Source organism: Neopelma chrysocephalum, unplaced genomic scaffold, assembly GCF_003984885.1.
Source record: "Neopelma chrysocephalum unplaced genomic scaffold, ASM398488v2 Primary Assembly neopelma1_97102, whole genome shotgun sequence".
In the NCBI taxonomy this organism is placed as follows: Eukaryota; Metazoa; Chordata; class Aves; order Passeriformes; family Pipridae; genus Neopelma; species Neopelma chrysocephalum.
This window is the reverse complement of record NW_020925744.1, coordinates 6,860,929-6,876,610: the sequence shown is the minus strand read 5'-3', so window position 1 is coordinate 6,876,610 and position 15,682 is coordinate 6,860,929.

Here is a 15,682-nt window from a genome sequence, read left to right as displayed (position 1 = left end):
TCTCAGGCTACTTCCACTCAAGACTTAACTTGAAAAGGTTAGTGTTCACTTTCCTGGATTTTTTTAATCACAGATCAAGAATATCTGTTGTTCATCTTTACTTTGTCTTTTGTAAAGTGTTCTCGCTACTATTTTTGGCAGTTTTTTGTTGTTGGGTTTCTGTTGTTGTCTTTTTCAAAATTCAAGGTGTATCAAAGTTAGGCAAAATAACCCAATATTGAAGTGACTGTCCTCAAATCTAGGGAAAACTCTTACATCTAGCAACTCCTAGAAATTCCTCACCTTTCTTGGAAATTTCTTATTTCACATCTGTCAGCAGGTATTGTGTAAGGACAAGCACATTTTCTAAGAGCATCAAAGTAATTATGGATCCTCAACTCAGCCTGTAATTGAAATGCCACTTACATTTGATCTGAGATCCAGGATGTTCAGGTTCTGTTCATGTAATGGACATCCAAAAAAAATGCAACACCTGCAATTCCATTACTCACTTAGGCATTTGGCAAGAATAGAAATTCTCAGAGGTAGGTCATCAGAACCGAAGAAGATCTTCTAATACAAATTCAGTATTAACTAATGTTGATAGAAACTTAACTCTCTAGTATATTCATTTGTAGTAATGAAGATGGCTTTTAGGGTGGCAGCTTCTACTTTATTTTGAGTAAACCTTCTCTAAAATACTATAATGAACTACATCTTGCCTTTGCTTTGTCCAGGAAATCAATAACAATCAACTGAAATACTAGCATCCTAATGAAGAGCTTAAAGATTTTTAAACCACCAGAGAAACCAACTTTGCTTGTTTTATGTTGTGATCTTAATGTCCTAATGTTGGGATTTTAAAGGTTTTTTCTATACGTCCTTAATTTTTTGTGTGATTGCCTCCTTTACTACATTAAAAATATTACAATTATATAACATTTTTAATAATTTCTATTCACTTTAACCTAGCATGTAATTTTTACTTAACAGAGAAAATCTTAAGATCTTTTTACCTCTGTGTTAAATTAAGGATAAATTTATGGAACTATCTCCTGAGGGTACCCCAGGCTACTGATATCTTTACATTAATCTCACACACACTTTTTAGTACCTCTGTGTAGGTCACATCCTGTCGCCACTTAATTAAACAGGATTTTGCCACCATCTCTTCATGCAGTACAATCAGGCTTTGAAAATATACTCTACATCAAGAAATTTTAGCATCAAGCATAAACATGACAAAAGCATAGTTATTCTCTGAATTTATACCAATTAATCTGTGAATCAAAAAGCACAATTATATATTCACATTTGGCGCAGAAGAGCAATTGCTACTGGTTCATGCATACATAATAAATGAAGCATTTCAAAAGCAACATTTAGGGCTAAGGATTTTTTCATACATTTTACTTCTGCAATTATGAAATCCGATTAGATCTTTGACCGAGAAAAATCGCTAGCGTGACATCAAGCTTTGCTACTTTTTACTAAATATCTTCCTGTAGTTGTCTCTCTCTATGTATAAAATGGTGCTATTTACATTTGAATTTATGTTACACATGAAAAGATGACAATTCATTTTCCAAAATTGCACAAAACATTCATTAATTTCAAAAAATGTCTTAAAACCATGGTACTGAATAAAGTTATATATAAGTTACCGCATGTAATCTACTCAATGTACTCTATCAATTGTGCATGTGTCCAGTGGTGATAATTTCAAAACACATTGAACTCAGGTCTTCTGTTAAAGATAAGGAACAATTACAAAAATGATATACAACATGAAAGAGAACTATCTTACATTGTGGCAGGCCAAGAAAAGCAGAACATGTATGACTAATAGATGTTTTAGACAGTGATAGAGATTAAAATAAACACCTGTAAGCATGGAAACATCTGGAGGAGAAAGAGATATGAGCCAAAATAGATTAACAGAAGAAAACTAAGGAAGGAAATACTGCAGCAAGTTTGTAGTCTAAGACACAACTCTTTCAAACTTTTCAGACAAAGTTTCCATAAAAAATCCAATTGCTGGTATGTCAAACTAGATAAAAGCAGCTGAAAATCCACACTACTGATTTGTCTCAATTGATATATCTCAATTCTGCTGTTCAATAAATTTCAGGACTTACATGGCTATCAAAATTATCTTATCACTATACATTTATTTTCCATTATGGACATGCAGACATGTCAGACTTATTTGACTTCATAAGGCCACTGACTGTTTTAATGAAGCCTTTTATTGTGAGATCTATGAAGTACTGCAGCAACCTACTCACACTTTTCTCATCATCAAACTGTTGCATTTAATCACCCTGTCACTTATACCAGAAAAAAGAACAGAGTTATCTTTGAATTAAAGAAAATTATAGTTGAAAAGGGATGTCACAAGAGAGAACAGAGCAAGACCATTATATAGCCATCACTCGAGATTGCACAGAAACTTATTTTTTTGAAAATAATAGCAGTCAACCAGATCTTACTCTATCACATGGAGTAGATCATCTGTACTTAGAAGTTCAAGCAACAGATTTATGAAAAACATCTCATCAAATTGATTCACTTCTGGGAAAGAGCTAAAACCAAAAAACATGGCTTGGTCCTTCTATTTTCTTTGCTGTAACAAGAACAAAAAATTTTCTGCCCATACATTTTTGCAAGATAATGTTGAAGTCCTTTCTTTTAATCTCCATTTTAAAGAAGACCATTTTGTGGAAAGATAAATTATTCTCTGAAGAGGAGCTGATCCATTTGTTTTTCTGAGACCTAATGTCCTGTCTTTGTCAGAAGTGAAAGAGGAACTAGAAGATAATTTAGAGCCTAGACTAGAAACAGAAAAATAAAGTCCATAGATGAATGAATGTACTTTAAAAACTCTTCTCAGAGAGTATACCTAAGGTAAATTATGTGTGTGGAAATAATTTTCTGTGCTTGATCATTTCAATGGTATCCTTTTGATTACAAAAATGAAGAAAACAACTTCTTGTTTCCAGAAAATCCCATTTATTCCCTTGTTTTCCAAACTGGAATATTATTCATTGTTTGTTCTATGAATTTTCCACTTTAGTTTTTAATGGGAATCAAAACATCAACTCAAAAAATTCAAATATGACTTTCTCCATTTAAGTTTTCTATTTAATAAGAAATTATATTATTCAAATAAAAAATACTCCATAGCGAAGAGAAAAATTAGGTTCCATCTGTAAGAATGCAAAATTTTTTTTCCTCTAAATATATTTTTTAAAAAATCATTTAATTAAATAACATTTTGATAAAAATTTTGCATTATGAAAATGTTCTTTCGATTGAAACAATATATAATCCTACAAGTGAAATGCCTTATCACCACTACCTCAAAAATTCTATGCATACTTGGAGGTTTTATTTTACACTATTTAAACATCAACATTAAAATCTTGTAGATATTCAAATTCCAAAGTGAGATTTGGAATCTGCTTTAACTGCATCATTTGCTAGTAAGGTGAAATGTTACTGGAAATACGTTAAAAAGATATAAATCATAAAACAAATGAAGGCTTTGCTATGCACATGCTTATGTACAAATATAACTTCATTAGTAAAGTTATGATTACTAATAGTCTGAACATGGATGAAATTTCTGCAGAACCAAGCTGAAGGAAGGTATATTATCAACAGATGGCAATGATCTAGAAAAACAAAAACTATTACAATCCATTTTATGAGAGAATAGCTACACTTAGCCAGATCAAGAGTTCTTCTAGACAACATCCTGTAACATGTACTGTCCATAAGCAGGTACTTGGCAAAAGAAAGAACAGGACAGCCATAATTTATACACTTAGCAAGGCAAGCCTTTTCAAGTAACCTCCTAAAAATCCATCCATTGTCTTTCTCAGAGGAATTCTTTAGCCAGGTAAGGTTAAAGTTATAAATAAAATAAGGCTATAAAATAGCATCCAATTTTATTATGGATTGTGTGTACTAACTGCTAGGTTATGTGATCAGATACTTGTCTCCTCACATGATTGTACTATAGTAAGAAAGGTAAAGAACACTCACAACATCTTGATTCACAACAGAGCCCAGATCTTTTCTTTGCCTATGCAACTCCTTGTCACTGCTGCTAATTTAGAGAAAGGAACACATGAGAGAAAATAAAACCTGTAAATCGGTCTTAATAAAGATGATACAATAGTGACTGGGCACACAGACCTGTAGAAAGATTGGGTCACGTAAATGTTCAGAATTAATATGCTTCTAATTTGATTCTCCCTCCCAGGTGTGCCTTGACTGCATAGAGATTACCACCGTTCACACAACCATACCAGCTGCCTTTGGGCTGTTCTGTGGTCTCCTTCAACAGTTCACCTTATCCTTCTAGGACAAGACAGCTAGGATGAAATTGTCCCAAAGGTTGGATTCACCCACAGTTGCTGGATGGATCACTCAAAGTGATTCCTATCTTTCCCTCAGCTTTATGTGCCATGACAGTCCAGTTTCTTTTTTGTATTTATATGCTGCTGCTATGAGGATGATTGAAATGCCAATCAGAAAGAGACCAAGACATCTTCAATAGTAAAGCTAATTAAAAAAAAAACAATTTCCAACATGAAAAAATCCTCATGAACAAGAGGATCCTGTGTATCCTCTGACTGGATAAGCTTTCTGATTTCTTTTGTCATTTCTAAATTGATGCAAATATGACATAGTAAAAAAGTATCTATTAAGATATTATTGTGTTATGCAGTACTTTTCACACTACACTATCATTGGTGAATCACTGTTTTCAATTTCACACAATTTTTGCATAGTGTGTGGGTTTGGGTTTGATTGATTGCCCAAAGTATTTTAACAAAATAACTACTTTGCTGATTAACTACCCAAAAAAACTAAATAATACCTGAAAAGTATAAATCTTTAAAAAAATATGGATAGAATATCTCCACCATTTATGGTACAGAAAGTAAAGCTCATCTTAATGAATTCCAAGACTTCTCTTACTTCACCAATTAAAATCAGAAGCAGTGTTTTACTTTTGAGTAACCCTTTGCAAAGTGAGCCATCGTAGCTGTAGACCGTGGCACCAATAACTATCTAAGCATATGAATGTTCAACAGACTAAGAAGACTCACCAGGAGAAATCATTAAAAGAGATCATTTAGCAAATGACCAGTCTCTTTAACCTATAATCAAATAAACTATGGAACAAGAAAACAGTCTCCCCTACTCTGTTTAACACAAAGAAAATTACATGAATGCAAAAACAGAGAACAGAGTGTAGTTACATTTAAAAATCCTCCATTTTATTGGAACGCATACAGTAATCTAATAAAAATTGAATATTAAAATAATATTTTCATTATAAAAATACTTCATAATCAACCATTGAGTCACTTTCCTGTAATATAAGGGATAAACTATGAATAAGGGCTTAGAAACAATAGTAGGACACCAAATTGGCTGAAAGGGGAACCTCTGATAAAGACAAAAAAGGAGAAGTACAGGAGGTGGAAGAAGAAACACACTTCCAAAGAGGATACCTGAAGTATCCCCTGGCTTTTCAGAAATGGCATCAGTGAAGTCAAAGCTCAACTGGAGACGAACCTGGCAATGGAAATGAAGGGAAACAAAAAGGTACCTTAAAGGCAAAAAGAAGAAAAAGGAAAATGTGGGCCTGCTGCTGATGGAGTAGGCAACCAAGTGACGAAGAATATGGAAAATCATGAAGTATCCAAACCCTTCTTTGCCTAGTTTTACTGGCAAGGTCTGCTCTTACACATGTCAGGTCACTTTGTCCAGAAGGAAAGTTTGGAGAAGTAGAAAGTGCCATTCACTGTGGGGAAAGATCCAATTAGGTTCACTTCCTGGGACCTCATAGGATATATCCAACTCTGCTGACAAAGCTGGTCAAGGTCATTGTGAGGCCATGTTCTATTTATTGTCTTTGAAAAGTTGTGATAATAAGAAGAGGTTCCCAGTGGCCTAAAATGGTCTGATGGCACGAATGTCTTTAAAATGGAGAGGAAGGGGACCAGAGGAACTGCAAGCTGCTCCAGCCTCATCCTATATCCTGAGAAGATTACTGGGCACAGTCTCTCGGAAGTAATTTCTAAGCAGATGAAAGATAAGAAACTGGGAACAGTCAGCATAAATTTATCAAGGACAAATCATATGTGATGGACTCAATTCCCTTTCACAAAGAAATTTCTGGTTCTGTAAAAGACCAGAGCAGTGGCAGCAAGGTTTTGACAGACTTTCACCAAAAGCTTTTAGTTAAGCAGGAGAGATATGGACTAGATGAGTGGACTACAAGACCAGTAAAAAACTGGTTGGGTAATCAGAGACAAAAGGTAGTGGGCAAGTGGTTCCAAATCTAAGCCACAGTTAGGTAAGTACAGAGTTCCTTAGAAGTTAATACTGGAGCAAAGACTGATTAACACCAGCAACTAACTGGACAGTAAGGTGTAAGGCCTCTTAGCAAATTTTTAGATGACACCAAAACGGTGGGAGCACTTTATGATTTTTGGAGGGCTACCATACACATGGCATTGGTGAGCTGGAGGAATGGCATGAGAGGGGAAAAACCCCAACCAACAAACAAAACAAACAAACAAAAACCAACCAATCAAACAAAAAAAACTCAGCTCAGACTATTACCTTTTCAGCTAGCTTTTGAAAAGTTTGTCTCAAAGTTTATCTGCTAATTATATAATCCTGCAGTCAAAGAGGGCTATATCATGTTTTAGATTATTTTCAGACATATCTATTGACTGAAAGTAACTGTTTCAAAATGACTATTTTAAACAGCAGTTGTCTACTTTTTCTTAAATTAGAAAATGCATGCACATATATGCTATTCATCTAGAGTTTACAGTAACATCTCTTTTCAGTCTATGTTACATAAATAATTATGTCAAATTGAAAAATTGGAAATTTTACCACCATTGTTTGGCTGATATGTTATCTGCATGGTCCAAAGTGGGTACTACAGATCACCAAATGACTGCCCTTGCTGCAATACTGCGTCCTACCCCTTGATGCTATAGTTGTGATAGAGAAGGACACCTTAAGGCTAACTGCCCGATAAAAGCAACGAGGAAAAGCCAAAGGTCTTACCTAATCCTCCTAGTATTCATTGTAATCTCTGTGGGAAGCTGGGGCACTTTGCTAAACAATGTCGTTCTAAGTTTCATGCCAATGGACAGCCTCTCCAGGGAAACGGGAAAGCCAGCGCGACAAGGAGGCACGCTCAGACACAAGTACCTTCATTGCCACAAATAAAAAAAAAAAAAAAAATCAGGCTGCAACTGTAAGATCATATGTCACTCCTGCGCCCTTGACTCTGTGGGGAAGGGATTGTCTGGCTCAATGGGGGGTTAAAATTACCACGGATTTTTAACAGGGTCCACTGTGTTTTTGCAGGGCATTAAACAGTCTATATTGGCACTTACATGGTTAACTGATACTCCAGTGTGGGTACCTCAGTGGCCCTTGTCCAGCAAAAAGTTACAGGCCCTGCGGGATCTGTAACAATTGGCTGCTGGTCACACTGAGCCATCATTCTGTCCCTGGAACACTCCTGTCTTTGTTACAAAAAAGAAATCTGGGAAATGGAGATTTTTACAGGATTTAAGAAAAGTCAATGCTGTCATGGCACCAATGGGACCTCTACAGCCAGGACTCCCATCACCTACAATGATACCCCTCGACTGGCCAATAATAGTAATTGATCTGAAAGATTGTTTTTTCACTATTCCTCCAGCTGAGACTGACAAAGAAAAATTTGCATTTACAGTACCCTCTGTCAATAATGCAGAACCTGCAAAGCAATATCAGTGGAAGGTTTTGCCTCAGGGGATGAAAAATTCACCCACGATATGCCGGTGGTATGTTGCAAAGGCTTTGACTCCTGTAAGAATCTAGTTCCCAAAATGTTACTGTTTCTATTTTATAGGTGATATTCTGTTCACAGCCAAGCAAAAAGAAACATTGTTTGCAGTTGCAAATGCAGCTAAAGAATCACTTCAATCTTTTGGCCTTGTCATTGCACCAGAGAAAATACAAACCTCAGAACCTTGGAAATATCTGGGCCTCCTTGTCACTAAAAGAACAGTAAAGCCTCAGCCTATTCAGTTAGAAATGCCTATCAACACCCTAACTGATGTTCAAAAATTAGCAGGTTCATTACATTCAATACGCCCTTATTTGAGGTTGACTAATTTGCAACTGCAACCTCTTTTTGCACTGCTCAAACATTCCACTGATCCATTGGAACCACGATCCTTAACTCAGGAAGCAATTCAAATCATTCGGCAGGTAGAAACATTCTTAACAGAATGATTTGTTTCTCGCATTGATTTGTCTCAAATTATTCAGCTTTTTGTTCTCATAGATCAGAACTTCCCCTCTGGGATTCTTGTTCAGTGGAACGAGGTCTGGGATGATCCTCTACACATTCTTGAGTGGTTGTTTCTACCCTTAAGATCTTGGAAAACAGCACCTGGCCCGTTTGAACTGCTTGCTGAGATTATCATGAAAGCATGAAAATGGTGCATTGAACTAATTGACAGAGATCCTAGCTATATTGTTTTACCTGTACAATCCTGGTATTTTGAGTGGTGTTTGAATCACAAATATGAATTGCAAGCTGCTATGGCAGATTTTCAGGGACAAATTGCTTATCATTTACCTTCACACCCTTTACTGAAATTCTTTAGTGAAGTACCTGTTGGACAAAAGCTGCTGTCATCTACGGAACCAGTGGAAGGACTCACTCTATTTACAGATGGTTCTGGGAAAACAGGAAAAGCTGCTGTGGTCTGGTATACACCCACAGGATGGCAACATGACCTTGTTCAGTAATCCGGGTCTCCACAAGTTGTGGAACTCCATGCTGCTACTTTGGCATTTCAACTTTTTCCTCAGCCTTTTAATCTTGTTACAGATTCAGCTTATGTGGCAGGACGTGTACAGTTTTTAGATCAAGTAGTTCTTTCTGATTGTGATGATCATCTTCTTTTTCAGGTTTTGTTAACATTGTGGCGAACTCTACAGTCTCGTACTGCTCTTACTTTGTTTTTCATATTCGTAGTCACACGTCACTGCCTGGATTTTTTACTGAGGGTAATGCTGGAGCAGACTCTCTTGTAGCACCTGCACAGATCAGGCCTGTTCCAGACAAGCAACAACAGGCTCTCCTCTCACAGCAATTTTTTCACCCAGGCAGTACTGCTCTCAAGCGACAGTTTGGCATTCCACAATCCCTTGCTCGTTCTATTGTGGCTGCCTGTCCTGATTGCCAGGGTCAGAATATCCCTGTCTATTATGGAATCAATCCTAGAGGAAAGTTTTACAGGTATGGCAAACTGATGTTACTCATGTCCCAGAATTTGGATGTCTCAAATTTGTGTATGTTTCTGTTGGTACATATTGTCATGCTGTTTGTGCTACCGCTCATGCAGGTGAGTGTGCTCTTGATGTGATTCGTCATTTTCAATGAGCTTTTGCTACCCTTGGTGTCCCATTGCAGCGGAAGACTGACAATACCCCTGCCTATAGCTCTCAGAAATTTCAAACCTTTTTGAATGACTGGGGAGTGTCTCATGTTACTGGCATCCCTCACTCTCCTATGGGGCAAGATATTGTAGAACGCATGCATGGCTATCTGAAGCGTCTGCTTCAAAAACAGATAGGGGGAATGCAGGGTGAACCCCCTCAAGCCCGTTTAGACAAGGCTGTTTATGTTTTAAATTTTTTGACTTTTCCCCTGGATTCTCATTTTCCTGCTCTCTTTTTGCATTTTTCCTTGTTAGTGTCATCTCAACCTATGACTGCTCCTGCTCCCATTCAGGTACGGGACCTGGTGTCCGGACAGTGGTCCGGCCCTCATCAACTAATAACCTGGGGAAAGGGTTATGCTTGTGTTTCTACAGATGATGGACCGCGGTGGGTTCCTGCTCGGTGCGTGCGTCCTTTTTTGCCTCGGGGGAACCGGCAGTGATGACTCCTACACGGAACAGCTCGAACGACTCAGCCCGTGGAACAGCCACAATGTCTGAGTGACCCTGATGAAAGCACTGAACCAAACCACCTTCTGTGCATCCTTGGCTAAACCAGAGCTACCTTTTCACACATGCCTTGTTGGGGTACCTGTAAATAACCCTGATGCAGTGAAACTTGTTTCTAATGTTACACAATTACCTGATTTAGCAAAAAGGCTTGTAATGCTTCTGCGCAGAGCTGCATTGCAAATGTAAATGACTGGCTTGTTAAGCTACCAGTAGGCATTGTACCGCAGGAGTTAGATATTTTGGGTACCTTAACTGCTGCTGCTTGCTTTTATTTTGATTATACAGGTGCAACACTGCTGGCTAATAAGTACAGTGAGGGATATGATGCTTCTGCTACCACAGAAACCCTTTCACAAGACTTGTCTCCAGATATGCCCTTTTACCAGAATGCATCTGCTTGGTGTTTATATAAACACAAGCAACCCTAGTGTAACAGTTGCTCGTCAACTCCCGAAAGGATACTTTTTGATTTGTGGCAATCGGGCATGGCCAGGTATTCTGGCAAAGCCCACTGGGGGACCCTGTACCTTTGGTAAATTAGAAAAGCTTTTATTGAATCATTCCCATCTCTACAGTCATGTTTTGACCAAACGGTCACTGGCCCTTCACTCTAAATGTCATGACACGTTAACCTTGTGGGGTCAGGCATCTATTGTGTCTGCCTCCCTGTTTTTGCCATAAGTTGCCTCAGCAAAAGCATTAAAGCAAATCGATGCCTTGTTGTGCTGGGTGACTAAACAAGCAAATTTGACCTCAGATACTTTGTATAAGCTTGCCACGGATGTAGATAGTGCACGGCATGCTACACTGCAGAATCGTACTGCTATTGATTTTTTGCTATTAGCACATGGACATGGTTGTCAGGAATTTGAAGGCATATGTTGTTTAAATATCTCAGATCACTTTGAATCCATCTACAGACAAATTGCCACACTTCAGGAACAAACAAAGAAGATCACACAGGAAACTGGGTTTTTTGGCCTGGAAGGCTGGTTGTCTAGTTGGGGCATTTCGGGTTGGTTACTGTCCTTACTCAAGATGGGGGTCTTAGTTTTGATGATAGTCATGGTTGTGCTAGTAATGTTACCATGTATTGTGTCGTGTTCGCGAAGGGCCCTGCAAAAGACGACGCAGACAATATTTCTCACACAATTACAGAAAGGGGGAATTGAAGGGATTAATAGCGGGTCTATTAGCTCCCAGGATGAAGATATTGACTGGGCAAACTTTCGGGTGTATCTTTGATGATAAGGAAGTCAGTACGCAGCCCTAATGGAGAAAACAAAGGCAGACTATTAAGTTGGTAGGCCTAGGATGTAGGAACTGCAATAAGGCCTTGAGCTTTGCCAAATGCCTATAGATCCTAGCCAGTGAAAACGCTGTTGCTTGCCTACATATACCCCTTGTTGCTAGCAAGGGGTATAAAAAAGCGTATGAGAAAATAAAGAAAGAAGACAACTTTTCTGCACATGACTGACTCCTTGTACCTTTATCGGCCGTCACAACTCTACACTGACACCATTGAATAAAACAGTAGCATTTGATCAAAATTCTAATTTTTAAAAAGGATTTCAGAATAGCTAATGCTGGAGTGTACACAGTACCTGCTGTCCTCTATGTCCTCTTCCTGTGCATCAGATCTAAATCATTCACTTAATGCTAGACATAAGTTAAAACAAAGACTTTTCTTTGAGAGATGAGGGGTTGGAGATAAGTGTGACATCTGAAGTTATCCACAGGTTCTAAGAAATGCTATTATACAAGTGTTCTGGTATGGGGCCTGCCACTTTCACAGCTTCCTTACCTCTCTACAGCACTTAGTCAATGCAAGTCTTGACCAACAGAATTATTTTTATATTATTCTCCAAAATGATTCCAGGATACATATGGCAACATAGAAATTGTTGACACTGGTCACCAGAACAGAAGACTCTCTTAAAAGCCAACTTGGATGCCACAAAACATTAGGTTTCTAGCATCCACTTAACCTCAAAAATTCCCACTAATTTTTCCCACTGAGAAATCTGTGCTTAAGTGCTGACTCAATTTTGCTTTCCACAATAGTTAAATATGGTTTGCTTTGTGATGCATACTGCAGTCAGACAGATGTGACTAAGTCGATAAGATAGAAACACAGGTTCAGTGTGAGTCTGGATGCACAACATGCATCGTGCTTAACTCCTACTACTAACAATTTAAAACCTTCCAAGATCTGATTAGAGAAATTATCCTTGACACACTATGTTTAGTTTTAAAGATTGAGGTAAACTCAAGGCATACTTTTTTCCAAAGATCTATCCTGAGCTTTCTAATAGGTAGCATAAGGTAGACACAAAAACAAGAGTCAAAACCTCTTGAATTCTCTTCATAGTTTGATTACCGGTTTGTTCTGTAGCCTTGGCCAGTTGAATTACCCCTTTACGTGCAGCTGTTCCTATGCATAAAATGAAAATAACACCGCTTTTTCACTAGCTGATCTCCCAAAGGTGTTGTGAGGATTTTCTCATGTTTATAATACCTCTAAAATGAAAAAAATATGCAATAAAAGTACTAAGAACATTGTGCTGTTCTTCATTATTCTGAACTGGCAGGTGAGATAAGAAACACAGCTGCTGTTGAAAAGTGGCTAGATGCATGAGAAGCTTCCTGAGAAGAGTTACAGCTTTCCAGGCCCAAGATCATAATTCTGAATTTAAAAATAAATGAAATAGCAAATTTTCTGATTTTTCTCTCTCTGTCTTTCAGAACTATGTAAATCATAGTTCACACGTATTTTCACTGCAAACACTAACCTATTGAGTTGCAAATAAATAAACCTGAAGAGTAGCTTTTCCTAGCTCTTATTCTTATTGCATGTTACTCGGCTAAGGTCAGACATCTTTGCTTTCAGGACCTCTCTCTAATGCTCATTTCCTTAAGAAAATAATCCAAATTTAGAATCCTAACTGTTGTTTTAAAAATACTTCATTGGTATAGTAGGTGAATAACTGCAAAATTATGGCTCAAGGTTTACATATTTCAGCTGTCTAATATATGAAAAAGCTTTTCTTGCCCTAGCTACAGAAGACAAAATCTAGTCTTTGAGGTATTACTCGGACAGGGGAAAGACAATGAGCAAGCAAGTGGTAGGCATTAAGTCATATTTAGTTTGAAACTAGATTCTCAGTCTGTAGTGCCATAGTATCAAACTTACAGTGATGAGGCTAATAACAATTTGCTAATATTTCCTTTCAAAACCAGATATTAAAAAGTTAAAGTGTCTGGGGATAATTTTAAATGAAGTTTTTATCTGATTGATTCTTTAGTGGATAATAAAACACAAAAGTTTTAAGCAGCATAGTGACTATCTAGTCCACATAATTCAAATTTAGAAAAAACATAAATTAGGACAGAAGAAACATTGTAAAAAAAATACTTCAGAAATTAGCTGCCATGTAAATGGTTCTTGTAGCTCCCTAGAGTTTCATAAACACAGTAATATACACACTCTCAGTTGTACACAAGCAATACAAAACCAATTTAAAATAGAATTTATATTGTACAATTATAATAATCTCTCTCAAATGATATTTGAGCAAAGATGAGGATAAATAGTAAGAAGAGACACTATATATACCAAGTTACAGATAACTGAATGAAACACCACATTATATTTTGTTCTGAAAGCCATTCTAAGCATAACTTTTTACTTTCAAATAACCCTTTTAATGAAGTCTTCAAGTATTTGATATACTCTTATATTTCTGGAGTTTACATGCAACGAACATGACATTTTCCATCATATTATATTCAGTCACGGGACCCCTGGTGGCCTAGTGGTTAGCGTGCAGGACTCTCACCTCTGCGACCCAGGTTCGAATCCAGCCAGTCCCCCGGGCAGATGGAGTCCGTTAGCCCTGTGAGGCCATCCATCTATGAGAAGGTCACTCTAAACAAACCTACGTCCTGAGGATCTCACTGCCATTGTCCAAGCTTGCTTGGCCCCGGCAGATGAACCTTAGGATTAAAGGGTGGGCTCAGTTCAGCGCAGGCTGTGTCTCACCTAAAAAAATCCATTGCGCAGGCTGGAAAGGTAAAAAGACCTTTCCCCAAATCTTCGTTCGCGAAGACTGGCCATTATTATTATATTCAGTCACATATGATAAGAGGACACAGGTTACACAGCAACAACTGAGATAGTCCTTTGTCACTGAAAAAGCTATTCATTGAAAGGAAAACAAAAAATACATCAGTCCCTGATACCTTGCTGTACCACTGAGAGTTAGATAAGTATATGTACCCTCACACTTCACAGTGTTCAACAGGTGTCATATCCTGTCCCATCTTCTCCTAACCATCTCTTCTTCTGAGTTAGACAATGCAGAAAGAGTTTCCAGAACAAAGGTAACTGAAGAGACTTTAATCATATTTCACAGAGCTTTGGACAAATCAATACCATCATTACTCTCAGATTTCATTGACTATCTTAAGTCAATTCTTTGAAATAGCTATTACAAAAGAGGTAAGATATATACCTTAAATTTCTTCAAACAAATAAGTTTTCATACATAACAATCCCCCACAATTTTAATACCAACTGCTTTGGAAAAAGGCATTCTGCTGTCAGCCCTTTCTTATTCGCGCATCCCATCCTAAATGCCATCATAGCTTTACCTACATAAAAACTGATGGTAAACTTAGTTACAGTTATTTGAGGAAAACTGGCCAAAGCGTGTGTTCACATCCACACCCCAAATAGCCAGGCTACCCTAGCTTACAATAAAATACCACATTTAATATTCTATTTATATAGGATATATATCTTGCTCATTAAATAATAGTAAAAATAAAGGAAGAATTAAAATATCAAAAACAATTGTCTGCCTGTTTCTAATCCTTTCCATAGAAGGTCTGGCAATTGTTACATTTCATAATTTTAATGGATGCCACCAGCTGCAGGCTCAGCTTACCAATTTGCAAGCACTTATGTTTATAGCACATTAACATTTTTGCACATGAAACTTCCGTAGAAGATATAAATTCTTCATCTTAACAATGATCTTTATTATGGTCTCAGTTTAGCTGGGATAAAAAAAAATCAGAACCTGGCTCCCTGTGTGCATGCAAATAAATTAGAAGGGCTAAAGGAATGGCAAGACAATGTTGGAAGAGTAAGAGTTTTTAAAGCGTAAAAGAGTAAAAAGAAACCATTACTGAATATTTGCTTTCTAGTTTTTCATCTAGTTTTTCATCTACTCTGCTGTTTGGGGTTTGTTTGGTTTTAAATATAAGCTTTGTTTGAATTAGTCTACAAAGCTAACATACAACTAGAAACAATCCTGTGACATCAAAAAGATATAAATAGAGAGAAAAAGGGAGAGAAAAGGAGAGTAAAAAAGGTAGTGTGCGTATGTGCACACATGCATGCATATGTGCATGATTAGGAATAGAATTCTTGTTTTATTTTAAAATCTACATCCACTGTCATTGTTTTTAATTTTGTACATTCCAGTCATTTAAATCACAGCATAAGATTCTGTCTTTGGAATCTTTTAGCATATTCCTCCAAAAACAAACATCTGTAATTTAAGATGTTTTCAGCAGTGAAATTCTTCTGCTTTAGAATGAGTTTCTATGACCCAAATGCTCTCTACCTTTATTTA